The 18,960-nt window shown below is 39.9% G+C and overlaps 1 long non-coding RNA gene across 1 annotated transcript in view; it reads right to left on the bottom strand.

Annotated features, from left to right (window-relative positions):
- LOC132648917 (uncharacterized) overlaps positions 1-18,960 on the bottom strand; it is a 334,735-nt gene that overhangs the window by 300,514 nt on the left and 15,261 nt on the right. The window contains exon 2 of the long non-coding RNA XR_009587304.1: positions 10,006-10,177. This is a non-coding gene — a long non-coding RNA (uncharacterized LOC132648917). The remainder of the gene's footprint in view (positions 1-10,005; positions 10,178-18,960) is intronic.

Below are 18,960 nucleotides of genomic sequence, written 5' to 3'. Positions count from 1 at the left end.
ATGGAGATAACCTAAGACCCCTGCACAGATGTAGCCCATGGCAGTTCAGTATCCAAGTCGGTTCCATTGTGAAAGGAACAGGGACTGTCTTTGACATGAACTGATTGGCCTGCTCTTTAATTACCTCCCCCTAAGGGGGAAGCAGCATTACCAGGTCACCGAAGACGACAAGGCACCCACTCCTGATGAGACCTAATTGACTAGGATCAGAACGAAGGAAAAGAAGTCCTCCCCTATCAGTGGACTTGGGGAGGGGCATGCATGCAGAGGGTGGAGGAAGGGAGGGATTGGGACAGGAGGAGGGAACCACGGTGGGGGGGGGGGAATACAAAGTGAGTAAAGTGATAAAATAAATCAAAAAAAATTAAAAAGAAAAAAAAAAGAAAAACAAGAGCTGGCAATGGCAGTATATGCCTTTAATCCTGGCACTCAAAAGGCAGAGGCAGGTAGATCTCTGTGAATTTGAGGCCAACTTGATCTATATGGTGAGTTCCAGGACAGCCAAGGCTATAAAGAGAAACACTGTCTCAAAGGAGTAAATAAATAAATCAGAAACCAAAATAAATAAATAAATAAAGGTGGGGAAGAAATTCTCAAAGAACTAGCATAATATTATTACCAGAATGAAATACTGTTTAAGGAGACAGACATTTTTACAATAAGCAATGTATGCACACATCTACATAGCACTCATAAATATTACTAATTTTTATATTCATAATATAAAAGTAGACTGTAAAGGTAAATTTGTGTTTAAAATTTAGATTGACTCACAAGCTTTTAATGCTTGCAAACAAACCCATATTCTTTTGCCTAAAAAAATAATAATAAAAACTGTATTGTTCCCCTACAGCCGTGTAGTTCAATTATTTAACCAAATTTATTCCAAAAGAATGACTCCTTAAGCTCCACAAGGACAGCGACAGATTCTAAAAGTCTGGGCACAGGGGTCTTTGCTGAAACTGATACTCCAGCCAAGGACCACTCATGGAGATGGCCTGGAATCCCTACACAGAGGTAGCCTATGGCAGTTCAGTATCCAAGTGGCCTCTATAGTAATGGGGACAGGGACTGTCTCTGACATGAACTGACTGGTCTGCTCTTTGATCACCTCCCCCCAAGGGGGGAGCAGCCTTACCAGGCCACAGAAGAAGACAATGCAGCCGCTCCTGATGAGATCTGATAGACTAGGATCAGAGGGAAGGGGAGAAGGACCTCCCTTTTCAGTAGACTGGGAGAGGGATATGGGTGGGGAAGAGGGAAGGTGGGATTGGGAGGGGGGAAGGGAGGGAGGCACAGGGGGGATACAAAGTGAATAAACTGTAATTAATAGAAAATAAAAATATTTAAAAAAGAATGACTCCTTATATATACCTTCTGAAGCAACAGAAATTCTCATTGTTGATTTGGTAGATGAAAAGCATGACAGCTATTATAAATAAAATAAAAATCTTATATGTGGCAAGGCAATAAAATTCCTAGTCTGAGTAACATGCCAGAATTCAATATCCAAGTGATATTTTATCTTCTTCAACACTGTCAGCTATAAGTGCATATTCACTCACTTTCACGGGCAATGCTGTCTTTACTTAGAGCATCATTGGCGCTTCTCTTTCCAAGAGTTGTTTCCAGGCCTGGTGTCCTTTGTGTAATTGTATTTTGTTTCATTTAGTCAGGGTCTCGCTGTGCATCCGAATTTGGCCTGGAACTCACAATACTCTTCCCTCAACCTCCTGACTGCTATAATTACAGGAATGACTCACCATCTCTACTACATGTTGCTTAAATATATATAATACCTATTAAATAAATATTCACACATAAATAATATTCATATATAATTACACATATAAACAAATAGTCATACATAAATAAAAAGAATAAGAACGCTTTCATTAGTAAGAGCTGGAGAGGACAGGGTCTCCACAAGGAGAGCAACAGAACAAGAAAATTTGAACATAGGGAACTTCCCAGAGACTCATACTCCAACCAAGGACTATTCATGGAGATAACCTAGAACCCCTGCACAGATGTAGCCCAGGGCAGTTCAGAGTCCAATTGGGTTACATAGTAATGTGAAGAGGGACTGCCTCTGACATAATCTGATTGGCCTGCTCTTTGATCACCTACCTCTGGGGGGGGGGGGAACAGCCTTACCAGGCCACAGTAGAGGACAATACAGCCACTTTTGATGTGAACTGACAGACTAAGATCAGAAAGGAGAGGAGAACCTCCCCTATTAGTGGACTTGGGGAGTGGCATGCAAGCAGAGGGAGGAGGGAGGGTGGGATTGGGAGGAGAGGAGGGAGGGGATTATGGGGGGATGCAGAATGAATAAAGTGTAATTGATGAAAAATTTAAGAAAAAAGGGAAAAAAATAATTTAAGAACCTTAAATGACTTTCAAAATTGGAGGAAAACATGGAGTTAGTCAATTGGCATGGAGCACGTCTCGCCCCTGGGGGCAATGGTCTCCTGAACCTACTCAGACCTCGGACACCACCACTGCTAGTTCTAGAACTGACGCAGGATGTTCCAACGAGGGGTTAAGGCTTCTCATAATATTTCCTATAAGCCCACACCTGTTTGTCTATATCCCCCATTTTTATTCATTATTAGCCAGATAGAGCCAAGTAATTGTGGTAATGATACTTGCTTTTTTGCCCAATGCTGGAATGCTAGTAAATTTAGGTATGCCCTGGTTACTCGCATGCCTCACCGGGTACCTGTGCCCATTGATGCCCCTCACGCTATGACTCTCTTCAGACAGAAAAGGGATCTTGGAACTACAGCCACCATTGTTACTACCATCTCATTGACGGCTGTTGGAGCTACCACCAGGGCATTAGCCATGAGTCATACTGGGCAGACTGCTCAGACCCTGAATAATCATTTAGCCAATGTAGCTCATGCCTTAGTTGTACATAAAGGAATTAATGCTCAACTAAAAGGAAGCTTGATGGTGTTCAATCAGAGGATTGACCTCTTGCAGGAGCAAATTGATACCCTATGGCAAATCGCTCAACCTGGTTGTCAATGAAAGTATGCGGGACTTTGTGTCACTAGCATACAACATGAGAATTTTTCCTGTGCTGCAAATCTGTCTAAACAATTGTCGAGCTATATTTTAGGTAATTGGACTGGAGAATTCGATACTACGATGGAGCAGCTGAGAGTGGCCATTGTCACAGTAAATTCTACCGGAGCGGACGCAGGACTAGCCACAGGATTATCAACATGGATTGCTGCAGCCATGAATCATCTGAAGGAATGGGCGGGCATGGGAGTGTTAGCAGGCCTTCTGGTGTTGGTCTCCTTGGTTTGCCTGTGGTATATATGCAAGATTAGAGTCTCACAACAGTGTGATGCAGCCATGATCATTCAGGCCTTTACAGCCATTGAAGCAGGACATTCTCCCCAAGCATGGTTGGATACCACAAAAAGCTAAAATGTTATGCTCAGGATGCGAGGCTAAGCACTGCACTCAGGGTCAGCCGCTTTGGACCCAGAGAAGAGCATGTCTGATTGCATGCGGGTTGATGCCCCAGGTCCCGCCTCTGAGAAAAAGGTATCGGACGGGTCTGATGCTCTTTGGGTGGATGACACCTAAATGAACATCTGTACAAAGTCCCAATTTATTTCTAATATCAGAGATCAGACCTCTACTCTTGCCTGATGCGTCTAAAAAAGGGGGAACTGTAGAGAGCTGCGGAATGCCGCGCCTTAAAGATGGAGCTGGTTTCCGCCTTCCACCTTCCCGATGGTGAGTGCTCTCTGTCACGAACAACTCCACATTTGGCTAAGGCCGAGGAGCTGGCTTGCTTCCATGTATGTGGACCTATCTGCATTGCCCCCGTGGCACGCCTGGGTTGGCTACCCAGAGGCTATTTAAGCTGTGGGCTGGCTTTCCCCGGGGTCCGAGGATTGTTCAATGTTCCTGAATAAACTGCATTGAAAAAATAAATAAATAAATAAATAAATAAATAAATAAAAAATGAATAAAGTGTAATTAATAGTAAAAAAATAAAATAAAAAATTTAAATTTTTAAAAAAAAAGAACGCTTTCATGGTAGTGATTTGCTACCACATGCATATATATTTATATTATATATACATTATATTATATGTTTAATATATCTTGGAAGAATTTTTTCAGAAATATTTCTATCTTGGGGTTGTACAAGATAATTTTTAAAATCTGCTTCGAAATAGACTTTAACACTATTCAAAGAAACTAAATGTTTTCAGGGCAGCCTCGAGTATGATTACTCAAGTTTTATTTGCTTTGGGCAGGTATTCTTGATCTCATTAAATATTCAATTTCCATAAATTTTAAGCCTTTTATTAAGTTCTTCCAAGGCTTATGAGTATGTCAAAAGTTGTGCAGAAATTTCAGTTCTTCCTTTAAAGAATATTGAACATGTTGGCTAAGTTCTTCCATTTGAGATTTATAAGTCCACATCACTTATTTAATATAAGTGTGTAAAGCAAATCACTACCATGGAACAGTTGTTCTTGTTCCTTTTAAAAATTATTTTTAATTCAAGTTAAATTTTACTGGCTTTTCAGTTTTTGAAATTATAATTACCTAATTTCTCCCCTTCCTTTTCCTTTGTAAGTATTCTCCATGCACCCTCCCTATTCTCTCTCAAATTCACATCCTTCCTGAGATCTAGCTTGCATGGTATCAGCAAGCATCATGCAACCATTCAAAGGAGGGAAGCAAACAGTAGTCCTACTTAGCTATGATGCCTATGAACCATGGCTTATGAACCTATAGCCAATCACCAGCATGGCAGGATAGACCTAGGAATTCAGTAGTGACACAGATATCTTGACAGTGACCATTAATTGAACCTAAGACCCATTCAGCAAGATGGAGGTCATGCCTGGTACTTGCAACCCAGCCAACTACTTAGGGTTATTGAAGTCATGGATCATAGAGATGAACCTACAACTGCCACTTCACCAAACCAGCACTACTGTTTATCTACATCCTAAATATTTATCCTTATGCCCGCAGATACATGTAATTTTCACCTTTCAGGAAAGAAACTCTTTGCAACAGATGGAGAATATTGCAGAAAATTAAAATTTTAAATGCAGAGAACAGAAATCGTGTGCTTTCCAGTTTCAACTGATAAACTACAATAAAATTAAACTTATTTTTAATTGATACCTAAAAATTAAACATTGATAAGACACATGTCTGCATTGTGTTAAGCTTGGTAAGCACATCTACTTCCCCAAATATTTATCACTTTTTTTGGTAAAACATAAAATCTTCCCTTCTGGCTTTGTGAGATGTACAGTGCAGAGTATTTCCCTGAGCACAGAAGAACTTCTAACTCACATCCAACATACTAAAATTAACTGTTCAAGTTGGGTAACATATGTAGTTTTCCCAAATGTTAGGTGGTGAGATTGTGAGTTATTGAGGGTATTTTCCTAGAGTTTCTTGTAAACTGACACTAATTCTGTGATTAAATTTCAAAATGAGTTGGGACAGGAACATAACAACAAAACCAGACCCTTTCCTAGTCAGCCCTCAGGGCAACACCCGCTCAATAAGAGCTCAGTATTGTTGTATGCCTTATGGGAAATTACTGTTTCTTCATGGCTTATTATTCATTCTCCTCTGACATCTCTGAAGAAATTTTCTGGAAATATTTCTATCTTGGAGTTGTATAAGATAACTTTTAAAATCTGCTTCAAAATAAGCTTGAACACTGTTCAATAAAATTAAATGTTTTCGGATATCCTCAAGTATGATTACTCAAGTTGCATTTGGGCGGGTATTCTTGATCTCATAAAACATGCATTTTTCTTAAATTTTAAGCCTTTTATTAAGATCTTCCAAGGCTTATGAGTTTGTCAAAAGTTATGCAGAAATTTTAAAGTTATTCTTCTAAAGAATACTGAACATGTTGGCTATGTTCTTCCATTTAAGATTTATAAGTCTGTGTAAGTATATTTCGATCAGTTAGTATTTTTTTCATATTTGGGAGACACATCCACTTTAATTCATTTTTGTTAAACTATACTGGACAAAAATGTACATGGTCAAGCTTCACAATGTGAATATATAAGAATACTCACATATTTCATATATGGATGCACCATATTGTGAAGCTTGAGCATGTGCAATATGTGTGAATGTATTACATATAATGTGTATATAATATGTGTATATGATGCATATATTACATACTATTTAATGTGAATATTTATACATTATATATGTAATGATATTTCAAACAAGTTTATTAACATATCTGTCCTCACAGTTACTTGTGATAAAATACTCCAAACCAACCATAATTTGTAATGCATTATTGCTCCTACAGTTCCACTCATGGATATTAAGTCTTCTAAGCTTCTTTATCTTTGCATCCTTTTACTATGCAAATATTTGTATGATGTTCCCTTTGCCTGAGTCAAGAGTTGTAGTGAAATAACATAAACAGTGGTGTTAAGGAGCATCAACTCTAGCTGCCTACGAATGAACCAGTGGTTTGTCAACCTTTAAAGATTATGGAAATTAAGTGATGTAACTTTCTAAATCCTGTGGAATTAAGCTGTAGCCAGAGACATGTCTCTAGCACTCTAAAAGGGGAAATCTAAAAATACTGTGTCTAATATTTATAGTCTAATTATTTCTTAGGCTATCACCCATTCTCTGTACTCTAAATCTCTTTGGAACAATCTTGAACACTAGATGAATAGGAGATGTGATGAAGCACTCAATTCAAATGGTCTCAGCCAAAAACCTCAGAACATGAAGGGTTTCTCAAATCGTAAAAATAATGCATGATTACAGCACATTTTGCCTCGATAATCTCCAGCTACTAACTACAGACATGTATGTTACAGCACAAATCTTAACTTATCTCATGTTTGTGTTTTAATCCAAAAGCACAAGCACACACACACACATGCACAGAGGGAGGCGGTAGACTGTGAGATAGGCCTTTCTCATCCCTCTTGCCCATCTGTATTTTCTAACTATTCTAAAATGAACACATAGAACCATTATGTTAGTCAGCTTTGTGCTCCTATAACAAACACATGAGAGTCAAGTTCATAGAAGAAAATTTTACTTTGACTCACAGTTTCAGAGGTTTCCATCTGTAGCCGCCTTGAAGCCCTGTGTTGAGGCAGAGCATGAAGGCAGAAACAAGAAAATGGGAAGAAATGCATTCACATTCCATCCAGGAAGGAGGGCTGGGGCAGGTCCTGCTATCCCATTCAAATACGCCCACAGTGATCTGACTCCTTCCATTAGGCTCCACCTTCTAATGGTTTCACCATCTACAGGTAGCACCAAAGACTGGTGATCCAGACTTTAGCACAGGGACCTTCAGAGACCATTAAAATCAAACCATTAACAACATGATCATTTTAACTCTCACGAAAATAAAACACTATGAGATCCACATGCAGACGTAGCACCAGAATGCAGGTCCATTCTGCTAACCAATTTGTTCTTTGCTGGATGGAACAAAACTGACATCCAGGGCTCTACATAATGTTAAAAACAAATTCAGATCAGTCAGCTATCCATAGAAAAACTCAGTAAAAGACTCATCCATTATTCTGAATTTAAGGCCTATGTATGAAGCAAGAAAAACAATGCAAATAAAAATACACAGTCTGTGTTGCTTTTGTCATTCATTTCTGTCTGAGCTCATCAAAAATAGATTATTCCCATTGTTTTGTGCTCAGAAAAATTAAGACTCTTGTTCTCATCGTGCTGTCAAGAAGTAGTGTGGACATGCAGTCTGCCAACCTTGAAAAATCGTGCAGTGAGTCCCAAAAACAGTAGGCCAGAATTTAATTTCTCATTTCCCCAACTGTATTGACATTGTTCAGTGTTACAATGTTCTTTGGAAAGTAAACAGAATGAGAGACCCCATTCATTCCCAATAAGTTATAGGAGAATGGGGATCTCGGTAAGCTTTTTCAAAGGGCACAATGAAAGGAACATACTTTTGAGTGAATTACTGTGGGGAAAAAAAAACTGCAGTATGTGAGAACGTCTGTTTGACAGTTTTTGACTTGAAAATTATAAGGTATCCATGTTATTTCTTAAGGCATTCATTTTCTTCAAATTAGACATTTGTTCAAAAACTCTTTTTAAATGTCATTGCTTGTAGGTATGCATTTTGTAGGTGGGAAAGAAACACACTAAAGTATGGCCTAGCATTGTCCCTGAACTTAATGGTGTCCATTAGCCGTAGATTCCACAACTTAATGAAAATGATTTTTTAAAACTTTTCAGGGCATCATGGTGAGAGAAGAGGTGGGAGGGTGGGTGGAAGATAAGGAAGGATAAATAGGACATGCTGTTTCTGGATATTATTTTTGCAGCTTTTCCAAAAGAAATTATTTTAGTTTATTCTTAACTTTCAAACTAACATTTGGAAAATGAGCACTGCTATTGAATGAAGCACAGAATTTCAGGCAGATATATTATCACTCCTTATATTAGTGTGAAATAAAATTATCTTAGGTTCAGTAAATATAAAGTATCTGTAAAAACTGGTAATTTTGGGGGTCACTAAGTCCAAGGACAGTAAGGTGGGCAAAATTTGGGCTCCCATGACCTTTGCCCCTAGTGTTGCTCCTATGTTGATGTTACATAAATATATGGTAGGTGTTGAAATTACTCAACTGACCTTAAAATAGTGAAACTGTCCTCTACTGTCCATTGAAAAGAACTTAATAACATGGCTCTTAAAAGCAAAGATCTTTCTCTGGTTGTTTACAGAACCTCATGTCAGAGACTGAAAGAATGAGAAGAACTAGATGACGTCATGAAAAGGTATTGAATTCAGCCGCAACTCAAATGGGCTTGGAATAAATTTTTCCAAGAGCTTTTAAATAAATGTCCCTCCCAGCCAACACCTTGATTTCAATCTCATGAGAACCTGGGTGGAAGAGGCCGTTGAGCCAGATTTCATGTAAACATCTGACCCACAGGACCATGAGACAGGACTGGATGTAAATCTACTTAATCTGTTACAGTCAACAGGTACCAAATGCAGCCACATGGTGAAGGAAACATCCAGCCACTCACACAGAACAATTGTAGACTGTGTGAATCTCAAGTTCACCATCTTAGACATTCCTGATTGTATTAACCACCACCCCACCAAACAGGTAGGCACACAGCACCATTTATGTCACTGCTCAAGGGTCCCTCACTCCTCTCTACCAATACCTCTATCCCCTGCTATGTGGTCAAGTGCATGGATGAAATCATCAGAGATCCTCACAGCGTCCCACATCAGAGACACCATAACCTGTTCACGGGCTTCAAGTTTCTTCCACTGAGGAACCCACAACATACTCTTCATGTTCAATCAAATAGTGTGTTGCACAGAAACCACCGCAAGTAGGAATCCATTCTAAGATTTCTCTTTTTTATTGAAAATGGATTTTTAATACAAGATATTCTGATTACACTTTCCTCTCCTCCAGCTCTTTTTAGATCCATACCACTTCTCTACCCACACAAATTCTCTCTCTCTCACACACACACACACACATCATAATACAAACAGGCATGTAATCATAATAATGATTGTAATAACAATAAAGTAAAATTACATAAAATAAAACAAACCATAATAGGACAAAACCAACAAGAAAAAGCAGACAAAAAAAGAGCCCAAGAAAAACCTCAAGACAAATAGAGACACACATTTTGCACACACATAAATCTCATTAGAACACAAAATCAGAATCCATAATACATATGCAAAGGACCTGCAAAGAAAACAGGAAGCCCTGACAAAGTATTATAAGACAAATAATCTCAAAAACTGCCATTGAGTTCATTTTGTGTTGGCCATCTCCTGTTGGGTATGGGACCTAGCCTTAAGAGTAGTTTGCAGACCCAGTAAGACTCCCTTGGAAAAAAAAAAAAAAAAACAAATTTCCATTTGCAATCAATTGTCAATTGGAGACAGCTTCTGGGTGAGGGGTGTGGGCTTGTACTCACTCTGCCTCTCAGTGTCCAACCCTGGCAGGCCCTGTGCATTCTGCCACAATCTTTGTAAGTTCATATGTGCATCAGTCCTGTTGTGGGTAGAAGGCCTTGTTTCCTCTGTGTCCTCCATCTCCTCTGGCTCTTTCAATCTTTCCATTTCCTCTTCTGCACAGTCCCCTGAGATCTGAGGGAAGGAATTTTATGGAAACATATCACTTAAGATTGAGTGTTCCTGCACTCAGGGTCAGCCGCTTTGGACCCAGAGAAGAGCATGTCTGATTGCATGCGGGTTGATACCCCAGGTCCCACCTCTGAGAAGAAGGTATCGGACGGGTCTGATGCTCTTTGGGTGGATGACACCTAAATGAACATCGGTACAAAGTCCCAATTTAGTTCTAATATCAGACATCAGACCTCTACTCTTGCCTGATGCGTCTAAAACAATAAGGGGGAACTGTAGAGAGCTGCGGAATGCTATGCCTTAAAGATGGAGCTGGTTTCCGCCTTCCACCTTCCCAATGGTGAGTGCTCTCTGTCACGAACAATTCCACATTTGGCTAAGGCTGAGGATCTGGCTTGCTTCCATGTATGTGGACCTATCTGCATTGCCCACGTGGCACGCCTGGGTTGTCTACCCAGAGGCTATTTAAGCTGTGGGCTGGCTTTCCCCAGGGTCAGATGATTGTTCAAGGTTCCTGAATAAACTGCATTGAAAAAAAAAAAAAGATTGAGTGTTCCAAGGTCTCTCACTCTCTGAACATTGCTCAGTGGTGGGTCTCTCTATTTGTTCTTTTCTACTTAAGAGGAAGCTTCTCTGATGATGGCTGAGCAAGCCACTGCCATTAGTAGTCATCTTATGGCTATTTTGGTAGTATATTGTTTTCTCCTAGGTCCGTGGTCTGTCTAGTCTCAGATTCTTGGCTGCTTGTCCATTGTAGAAGATTTTAACTCAGCCCCAGTGTTAAACACTATAGCTTCACTCAGATTGGCTAGTACTTTAGTCACAAATAAAAAATCACGGCCTTTCATGTGCTGCTGTGCAAATTCCACCCTTTACTGGCTGTGTAAATTGAGAAAGTTATCTAGCATACTTGATTCTGGGCTCTTATTTGCAAATGGAAAGGAAGGGCGACACTGCATCAAAGATAAAATGCACATAAGATACTTAGTATAATTGTTAGCATATAAGAAATGCACAACTATACTGCTTTCTGTTTTTTTTCTTCCATTATTCTTTTGTCTTTTTTCCTATCATTCGTATTTAGAAATATTGCCCCTCGGACTGTCCTTATCATTTGGTAGAAGTACAAGCTTGTACAACCACTATAGAAATCAATGTGGTAGTTTCCCAGAAAGCTAGGAACAGATATACCTCAAGATACAGCTATATCACTAGAGTATACACCCAAAAGATGCTTCATCCTACTACAAAACACTTGCCTAACCAGGTTCATTGTTGTTTTGTTCATAATAACTAGAAATTGGAAATATCTTAGATGTCTATCAATGGAAGAATGGATAAAGAAGACTTTGCACATTCAGACCATAGAATATTGCCCAGCCATTTAAAAAATAATAAAAACCGATTAAGGGCGGAGCCAAGATGGCGACTAGCACACACAGTTTCTGAGCGGTGGGATACCTGAACTTCTTAGTTGGTGAATGGAAGGACCCCTAACCCAGGAAAACCACGGTGAGGCTTTCTGAACAACAGGGAACATCGCAGGAGGTGAAAACTTTGGTCTCCAGTCACCCGGGGACTTGTTTGGGGAAGGAGAGAAAGGATCCTTTGTTCTTTCAGCACTCCCTTGCCCCAGACCTCCTTCCTCCTTGGCACAGCGGCACAGTGGACTCATCTTTCTCAGCGCAGACCTAACTGCCTGGGGTATACAGCCGCTGAGACGGAGCCCCAAGCACTTTAGCGGCAGACAAAAGCCAGCAGTACGTGTCCCGGAGTCCCAGATTCGCACAGCGGATGCACCATCCTCCCAGGGTGCGAATCTGCTAGACACCATACTAGCCCCGCAGGATCGCCATCACTGACGGTACGGCCCGCCCAATCCCACAGTGACAGAGAATACGCTATATACTCACCAAAACCAGGCAGAAACGTCATACAACCTGGATACACCAGGCGCTGGGCCTCCCAAGCTTGGAGAGCACAACAAAGAGACCCCAGGACTTCCCAGAAAGCATTGGGACTAGCGACCCAGTCTCCAGTTACAGCGGGACTGTCTAACCTGGTGGTGGAGCAGCACTGAGCTGGCGGGGCATATCAGCCCTCCAGTTTAAGACTAACCAAGGCCAAACCAGAGAACAGAGAGCCTGGTTACCCCATCCCTGCTGAAGTGACCACCCTGAAATCTCCAGCTGCAGCAAGACCTCAGAACCTGGCAGTGACAGCAGCACAGAACTGGCGGAGCACATCAAAGAAGCAGGGCCAAACCAGAGAGCAGAGAGCCCCGGATACCAAGATCTCTGCCAAGAGACCTGCCTGTACATCTAGTCCTCAGCACACACTGAGAGTGCTCAGCTTCCTGAAGAACTCTCCAGACACCAGAGAGAGACAGCACCAGTCTGATCTGCAGAATCCAAAAACAAACAGGGAAGGTTTCAGATAAGCCAATGACCAGGGGTAGGCGAAAGAACACTTCCAACATAAATCAGGACATCATGACTTCACCAGCAAACCCCAAAATCGATGGATACTCCAATTCAGCAGAAGCACAGGAAAATGATTTTAAAGCCATGCTTGCCCAATTATTTGAGGCTCATAAGGAGGAAATGAACAAGTCTTTCAAAGAGATGGCCAGTCAATTGGAGGCAAAGAAAGAAGAAATAGACAATATCCTTAAAGAAACACAGGCAAACATAGCCAAACAAATAGATACACAAGTAGAGGAAAAATTAGTGGCATATAAGAAGGAAATGAAAAAAGAAATAGAGGCCATCGTAGAGAGACAGGAATCCAAATTCAAACACATGAAAGAAATGGTGCAAGGCATGAAAACAGAATTAGAATCAATAAAGAAAACACAAAATGAGAAAACCCTTGAGCTGGAGAACTTGGAGAAAAGATCAGGAACCACAAAAGTAAGAATACAAGAGATGGAAGAGAGAATCTCTGGAGCTGAAGACACACTTGCAGAAATGGATACTTCTCTCAAAGAAAAAGTAAAATCAGAAAAGTTCCAATCACAAAATATCCAAGAAATCAAGGATGCTATGAAAAGACAAAATCTAAGAATAATAGGAATTCATGAAAAAGAAGACTCCAGACTCCAAGGTCCAGAAAATATTTTCAGGAAAATCATAGAAGAAAATTTTCCCAACTTAAAGAAAGAGATATCCATAAATATACAAGAGGCCTACAGAACTCCAAATAGACTAGACCAGAAAAGAAACACATCACGTCACATCATAGTCAAAACACTAAATCTACAGAACAAAGAAAAGATATTAAAAGCAGCAAGGGAAAAAGGCCAAGTAACATATGAAGGTAGACCTATCAGAATCACACCGGACATCTCATCAGAAACTATGAAAGCCAGAAGGGCCTGGGGGAGTATCATGGAGACTCTAAGAGATCACAAATGTCAACCCAGACTACTATACCCTGCAAAGCTTTCAATCAACATAGATGGAGAAAACAAAATATTCCATGACAAAACTAAATTTACACAATATCTACACAGCAAACCATCCCTACAGAAGATACTAGAAGGAAAACTCCAATCCAATGAAAACAAATTCACCCAAGAAAACAGGGCATACAGATAATATCCCAACAAAAATGAAAAGAAAACAAGCAATGAAACAGGGTTAGATCACCGACTCCATTACAAAAAGAACTAACATGCATTGGTCACTATTATCTATCAATATCAATGGACTCACCAATAAAAAGATACAGGCTAACAGAATGGTTAAGGAAACAGGATCCAACATTCTGTTGCATCCAAGAAACACACCTATGCAACAAAGATAAACACTACCTCAGAGTAAAGGGCTGAAAAACTGTTTTTCAAGCAAATGGTTCCAGAAAACAAGCTGGAGTAGCCATCCTAATATCTAATAAAATAGACTTTCAACCCAAGTTAATCAAAAAAGATAAGGAGGGCCACTATATTCTCATCAAAGGAAAAATCCACCAGGAGGACATCACAATCTTGAATATCTATGCCCCAAATACAAGAGCACCGACATTCATAAATGAAACATTATTAAAGCTTAAATCATACATTGATCCTAATACCTTAATAATGGGAGACTTCAACACTCCACTCTCACCAAGGGACAGATCAACTAGACAGACACCAAATAGGGAAATAAAAGCACTCACAGAATCCCTAAATCAAATGGACCTAATAGACGTCTACAGAATGTTTCACCCAAACTCAAAAGAGTACACCTTCTTTTCAGTACCACATGGAACCTTTTCCAAAATAGAGCATATAGTGGGTCACAAAGCAAGCCTCAACAGATACAAAAGGATTGAAATAATCCCTTGTATACTATCTGACCACCATGGACTAAAGCTAGACAGAAACAACAAAAAGCTGACAAGCACATGGAAACTGAACAACTTACTACTCAATGACAGCTGGGTTAAGGAAGAAATAAAGAAAGAAATTAAAGTCTTCCTAGAATTCAATGAAAAGGAAGGCACAACATACCCAAATTTATGGGACACATTGAAAGCAGTGCTCAGAGGAAAATTTATAGCACTAAGTGCCTGCAAGAAGAAATTCGTAACATCACATACAAACAACTTAATGGCCCAACTGAAAACCCTAGAAAAAAAAGAAGCAGATACACCCAAGAGGAGCAGACGGCTGGAAATAATCAAACTAAGGGCTGAAATCAATCAACTAGAAACAAATAAAACTATCCAAAGAATCAATGAAACAAAAAGCTGGTTCTTTGAGAAAATCAACAAGATAGACAAACCCTTAGCCAAACTAACTAAAAAGCAGAGAGAAACTATCCAGATCAGCAAAATCAGAAATGAAAATGGGGACATAACCACAGACACTGAGGAAATGCAAACAATTATTAGGTCATACTACAAAACCCTATATGCCACAAAATTTGAAATCTAAATGAAATGGATAATTTTCTTGAAAGAGTCCATCTACCAAAACTAAGTCAAGATCAGGTAGAAAGACTGAATAGCCCTATATCTCCCAAGGAAATCGAAGCAGTCATTAACAGTCTCCCCTCCAAGAAAAGCCCTGGACCAGATGGCTTCAGTGCAGAATTCTACAAGACCTTCAAAGAAGTGATAACTCCAATTCTCCTCAAGCTATTCCACAAAATAGAAACAGAAGGAACACTACCAAACTCATTCTATGAAGCCACAGTCACCTTAATACCTAAACCACACAAAGACCCAACAAAAAAAGAGAACTTCAGGCCTATCTCTCTTATGAACATTGACATAAAAATACTCAATAAAATACTTGCAAACCGAATCCAAGAACATATCAAAGGTATCATCCACCATGACCAAGTAGGCTTCATCCCAGGCATGCAAGGGTGGTTCAACATACGGAAATCCATCAATGTAATCCACTACATAAACAAACTGAAGGAGAAAAACCACATGATCATCTCCTTAGATGCCGAAAAAGCATTTGACAAAGTCCAACACCCATTCATGTTTAAAGTCTTGGAGAGATCAGGGATACAAGGCACATACCTAAAGATAGTAAAGGCAATATACAGCAAGCCTATAGCTAACATCAAACTCAATGGAGAGAAACTTAAATCAATGCACTGAAATCAGGGACAAGACAAGGCTGTCCATTGTCCCCATATCTCTTCAACATAGTACTTGAAGTCCTAGCCAGAGCAATAAGACAACTAAAGGAGATCAAGTGGCTACAAATCGGAAAGGAAGAGGTCAAAGTGTCACTATTTGCAGATGATATGATAGTATACATGAGCGACCCCAAAAATTTAACCAGAGAACTCCTTCAGCTGATAAACACCTTCAGCAAAGTGGCAGGATACAAAATCAACTCAAAAAAATCAGAAGCCCTCCTATATACCAAAGACAAAAAGGCTGAGAAAGAAATTAGGGAAACAACACCCTTCACAATAGCCACTAGTAACATAAAGTACATTGGTGTGACTCTAACCAAGCAAGTGAAAGACCTGTTTGAGAAAAACTTCAAGTCTCTGAAGAAAGAAATCAAAGAAGATATCAGAAGATGGAAAGATCTCCCGTGCTCATGGATTGGTAGGATTAACATTGTGAAAATGGCCATACTGCCAAAAGCAATCTACAGATTCAATGCAATTCCCATCAAAATACCAACTCAATTCTTTACAGACCTTGAAAAAAAGATTCTCAGCTTCATATGGAGAAACAAAAAACCCAGAATCTCCAAAACGATCCTGTACAACAACAGATCATCTGGAGATATCTCCATCCCTGATCTCAAGCTGTACTACAGGGCAACAGTAATAAAAACTGCATGGTTTTGGCATAGAAACAGAAAGGAGGATCAATGGAACCGCATAGAAGACCCAGAAATAAATCCACACACCTATGAATACTCGATATTTGACAAAGAAGCCAAATCCATTCAATGGAAAAAAGACAGCATCTTCAACAAATGGTGCTGGACCAACTGGATGTCTACATGCAGAAAAATGAAAATAGATCCGTATTTATCACCCTGCACAAAACTAAAGTCAAAGTGGATCAAGGACCTCAACATAAAACCAGATACTCTAAATCAATTGGAAAAGAAAGTGGGGAACAGCCTAGAACTCATTGGCACAGGAGACAACTTCCTGAACAGAACACCAACAGCACAGGCTCTAAGAGCAACAATCAATAAATGGGACCTCATGAAACTGAAAAGTTTCTGTAAAGCAAAGGATACTGTCATCAAAACAAAACGACTGCCTACAGATTGGGAAAGAATCTTCACTAACCCTTTATCTGACAGAGGACTAATATCCAGTATATACAAAGAACTAAAGAAGCTGAAAAGCAGCAAACCAAGTAATCCAATTAAAAAATGGGGAACAGAGCTAAACAGAGAATTCTCGACAGAGGAATATCGAAGGGCAGAAAAACACTTAAAGAAATGCTCATCCTCATTAGCCATCAGGGAAATGCAAATCAAAACGACCCTGAGATATCACCTTACACCCATCAGAATGGCCAAGATGAAAAACTCAAGCAATAACACATGCTGGAGAGGATGTGGAGAAAGGGGAACCCTCCTCCACTGCTGGTGGGAATGTAAACTGGTACAACCACTCTGGAAAGCTATCTGGCACTTTCTAAGACAATTAGGAATAGTGCTTCCTCAAGACCCAGCTATACCACTGCTAGGTATATACCCAAAGTTCGTTCAAGTACACAATAGGGATACTTGCTCAACCATGTTTATAGCAGCTTTATTTGTAATAGCCAGAACCTGGAAACAACCCAGATGTCCATCAACGGAGGAATGGGTACAGAAATTATGGTATTTTTACACAATGGAATACTACTCAGCAATCAAAAAGGAGGAAATCATGAAATTTGCAGGCAAATGGTGGGATCTAGAAAAGATCATTCTGAGTGAAATATCCCAGAAGGAGAAAGACAAACATGGGATATACTCACTTATATAGGCCTATAAGATATGATAAACATAATGAAATCTATACACCTAAAAAAGATAATCAATTGAGCGGACATGGGGTAAGATAATCAATCCTCGTTTAGAAAGACAGATGGGATGTGCATTGAACGTACGACAGGAGTCTACTGAGCGCATCTGAAAGACTCTAACTAGCAGTGTTTTCAAAGCAGATACAAAGACTCATGACCAAACCTTCGGCAGAGTACAGGGAATCATAAGAAAGAAGGGGAGTTAGTATGATGGGGAAAGAATAGGAGCTCCACAAGGACCAAATATATCTGGGCACAGGGTCTTTTCTGAGACTGACATTCAACCAAGGACCATGTATGGATATAACCTAGAACCTTCACTCAGATCTAGCCTGTGGTAGCTCAGTAACCAATTGGTTTCCCATAGTGAGGGGAACAAGGACTATTTCTAACAGGAACTCAATGACTGGCTCTTTGGCCTCCCCACCCCACAAGGGAGGAGCAGTCCTGTTAGGCCACAGAGGAGGGCTTTGCAGCCAGTCCTGAAGATACCTGATAAAACAGGATCAGATGAATGGGGAGGAGGTCCCCCCTATCAATGGACTTGGAAAGGGGCACGGTGGAGATGAGGGAGGGAGGGAGGGTGTGGGAGGGAATGAGGGATCGGGACACGGCTGGGATACAGAGTTAATAAAATGTAACTGATAAAAAAAATAATAATAAAATTAAAAAAACTTAAAAAATATAAAAAAAATAATAAAAACCTTAGGTAAATGGAAAGAGCTAGGAAAAAATCATCCTGAGTGAGGTAATTGAGACCCCCCCAAAAAAAAAACAAATGTGGTATGTATTCATTTATATGTAGATATTGGCTGTTAAGTCTTTGTTAAGCAAACTACAATCCATACAACCACTGAAGTTAGGGATAGAGTAAAGGAATAGAAGGGAGGGAGTGATCTTCCTAGGATGGAAAATGGAATGGGTAGTTATAAATAGGGAATGGCAGGGAACACAAACAGAAAGATCAAGTAGGGCGGATGGAAGAGGGGAGTGAGGGAAAGAATATGGAGAGAGTCAGCTAAAACTAAAGGCTATTTGAGGGGTTGTACGGAAAACCAACAGAGCATAAACATTCTAAAATATATTCATGCATGTAGGTGATCTGAATGAATTGCCAAATAATGGGGAGATGGGGCCCCAAGTGGATATTTCTTGTCACCAAATGAAGCTTCCAGTGCCAAAAGTAGATTATGTCTAATTTGTCAACAAATGGGTTCTATGAAAACCCCAAACAACACAGAATATTACCAAGGCTATTGTTTGAGCTCCACAATCTGACAGTGAGGTCA

This window comes from Meriones unguiculatus, chromosome 1 (assembly GCF_030254825.1).
Source record: "Meriones unguiculatus strain TT.TT164.6M chromosome 1, Bangor_MerUng_6.1, whole genome shotgun sequence".
In the NCBI taxonomy this organism is placed as follows: Eukaryota; Metazoa; Chordata; class Mammalia; order Rodentia; family Muridae; genus Meriones; species Meriones unguiculatus.
This window is presented reverse-complemented; position numbering and strand designations above follow the sequence as displayed.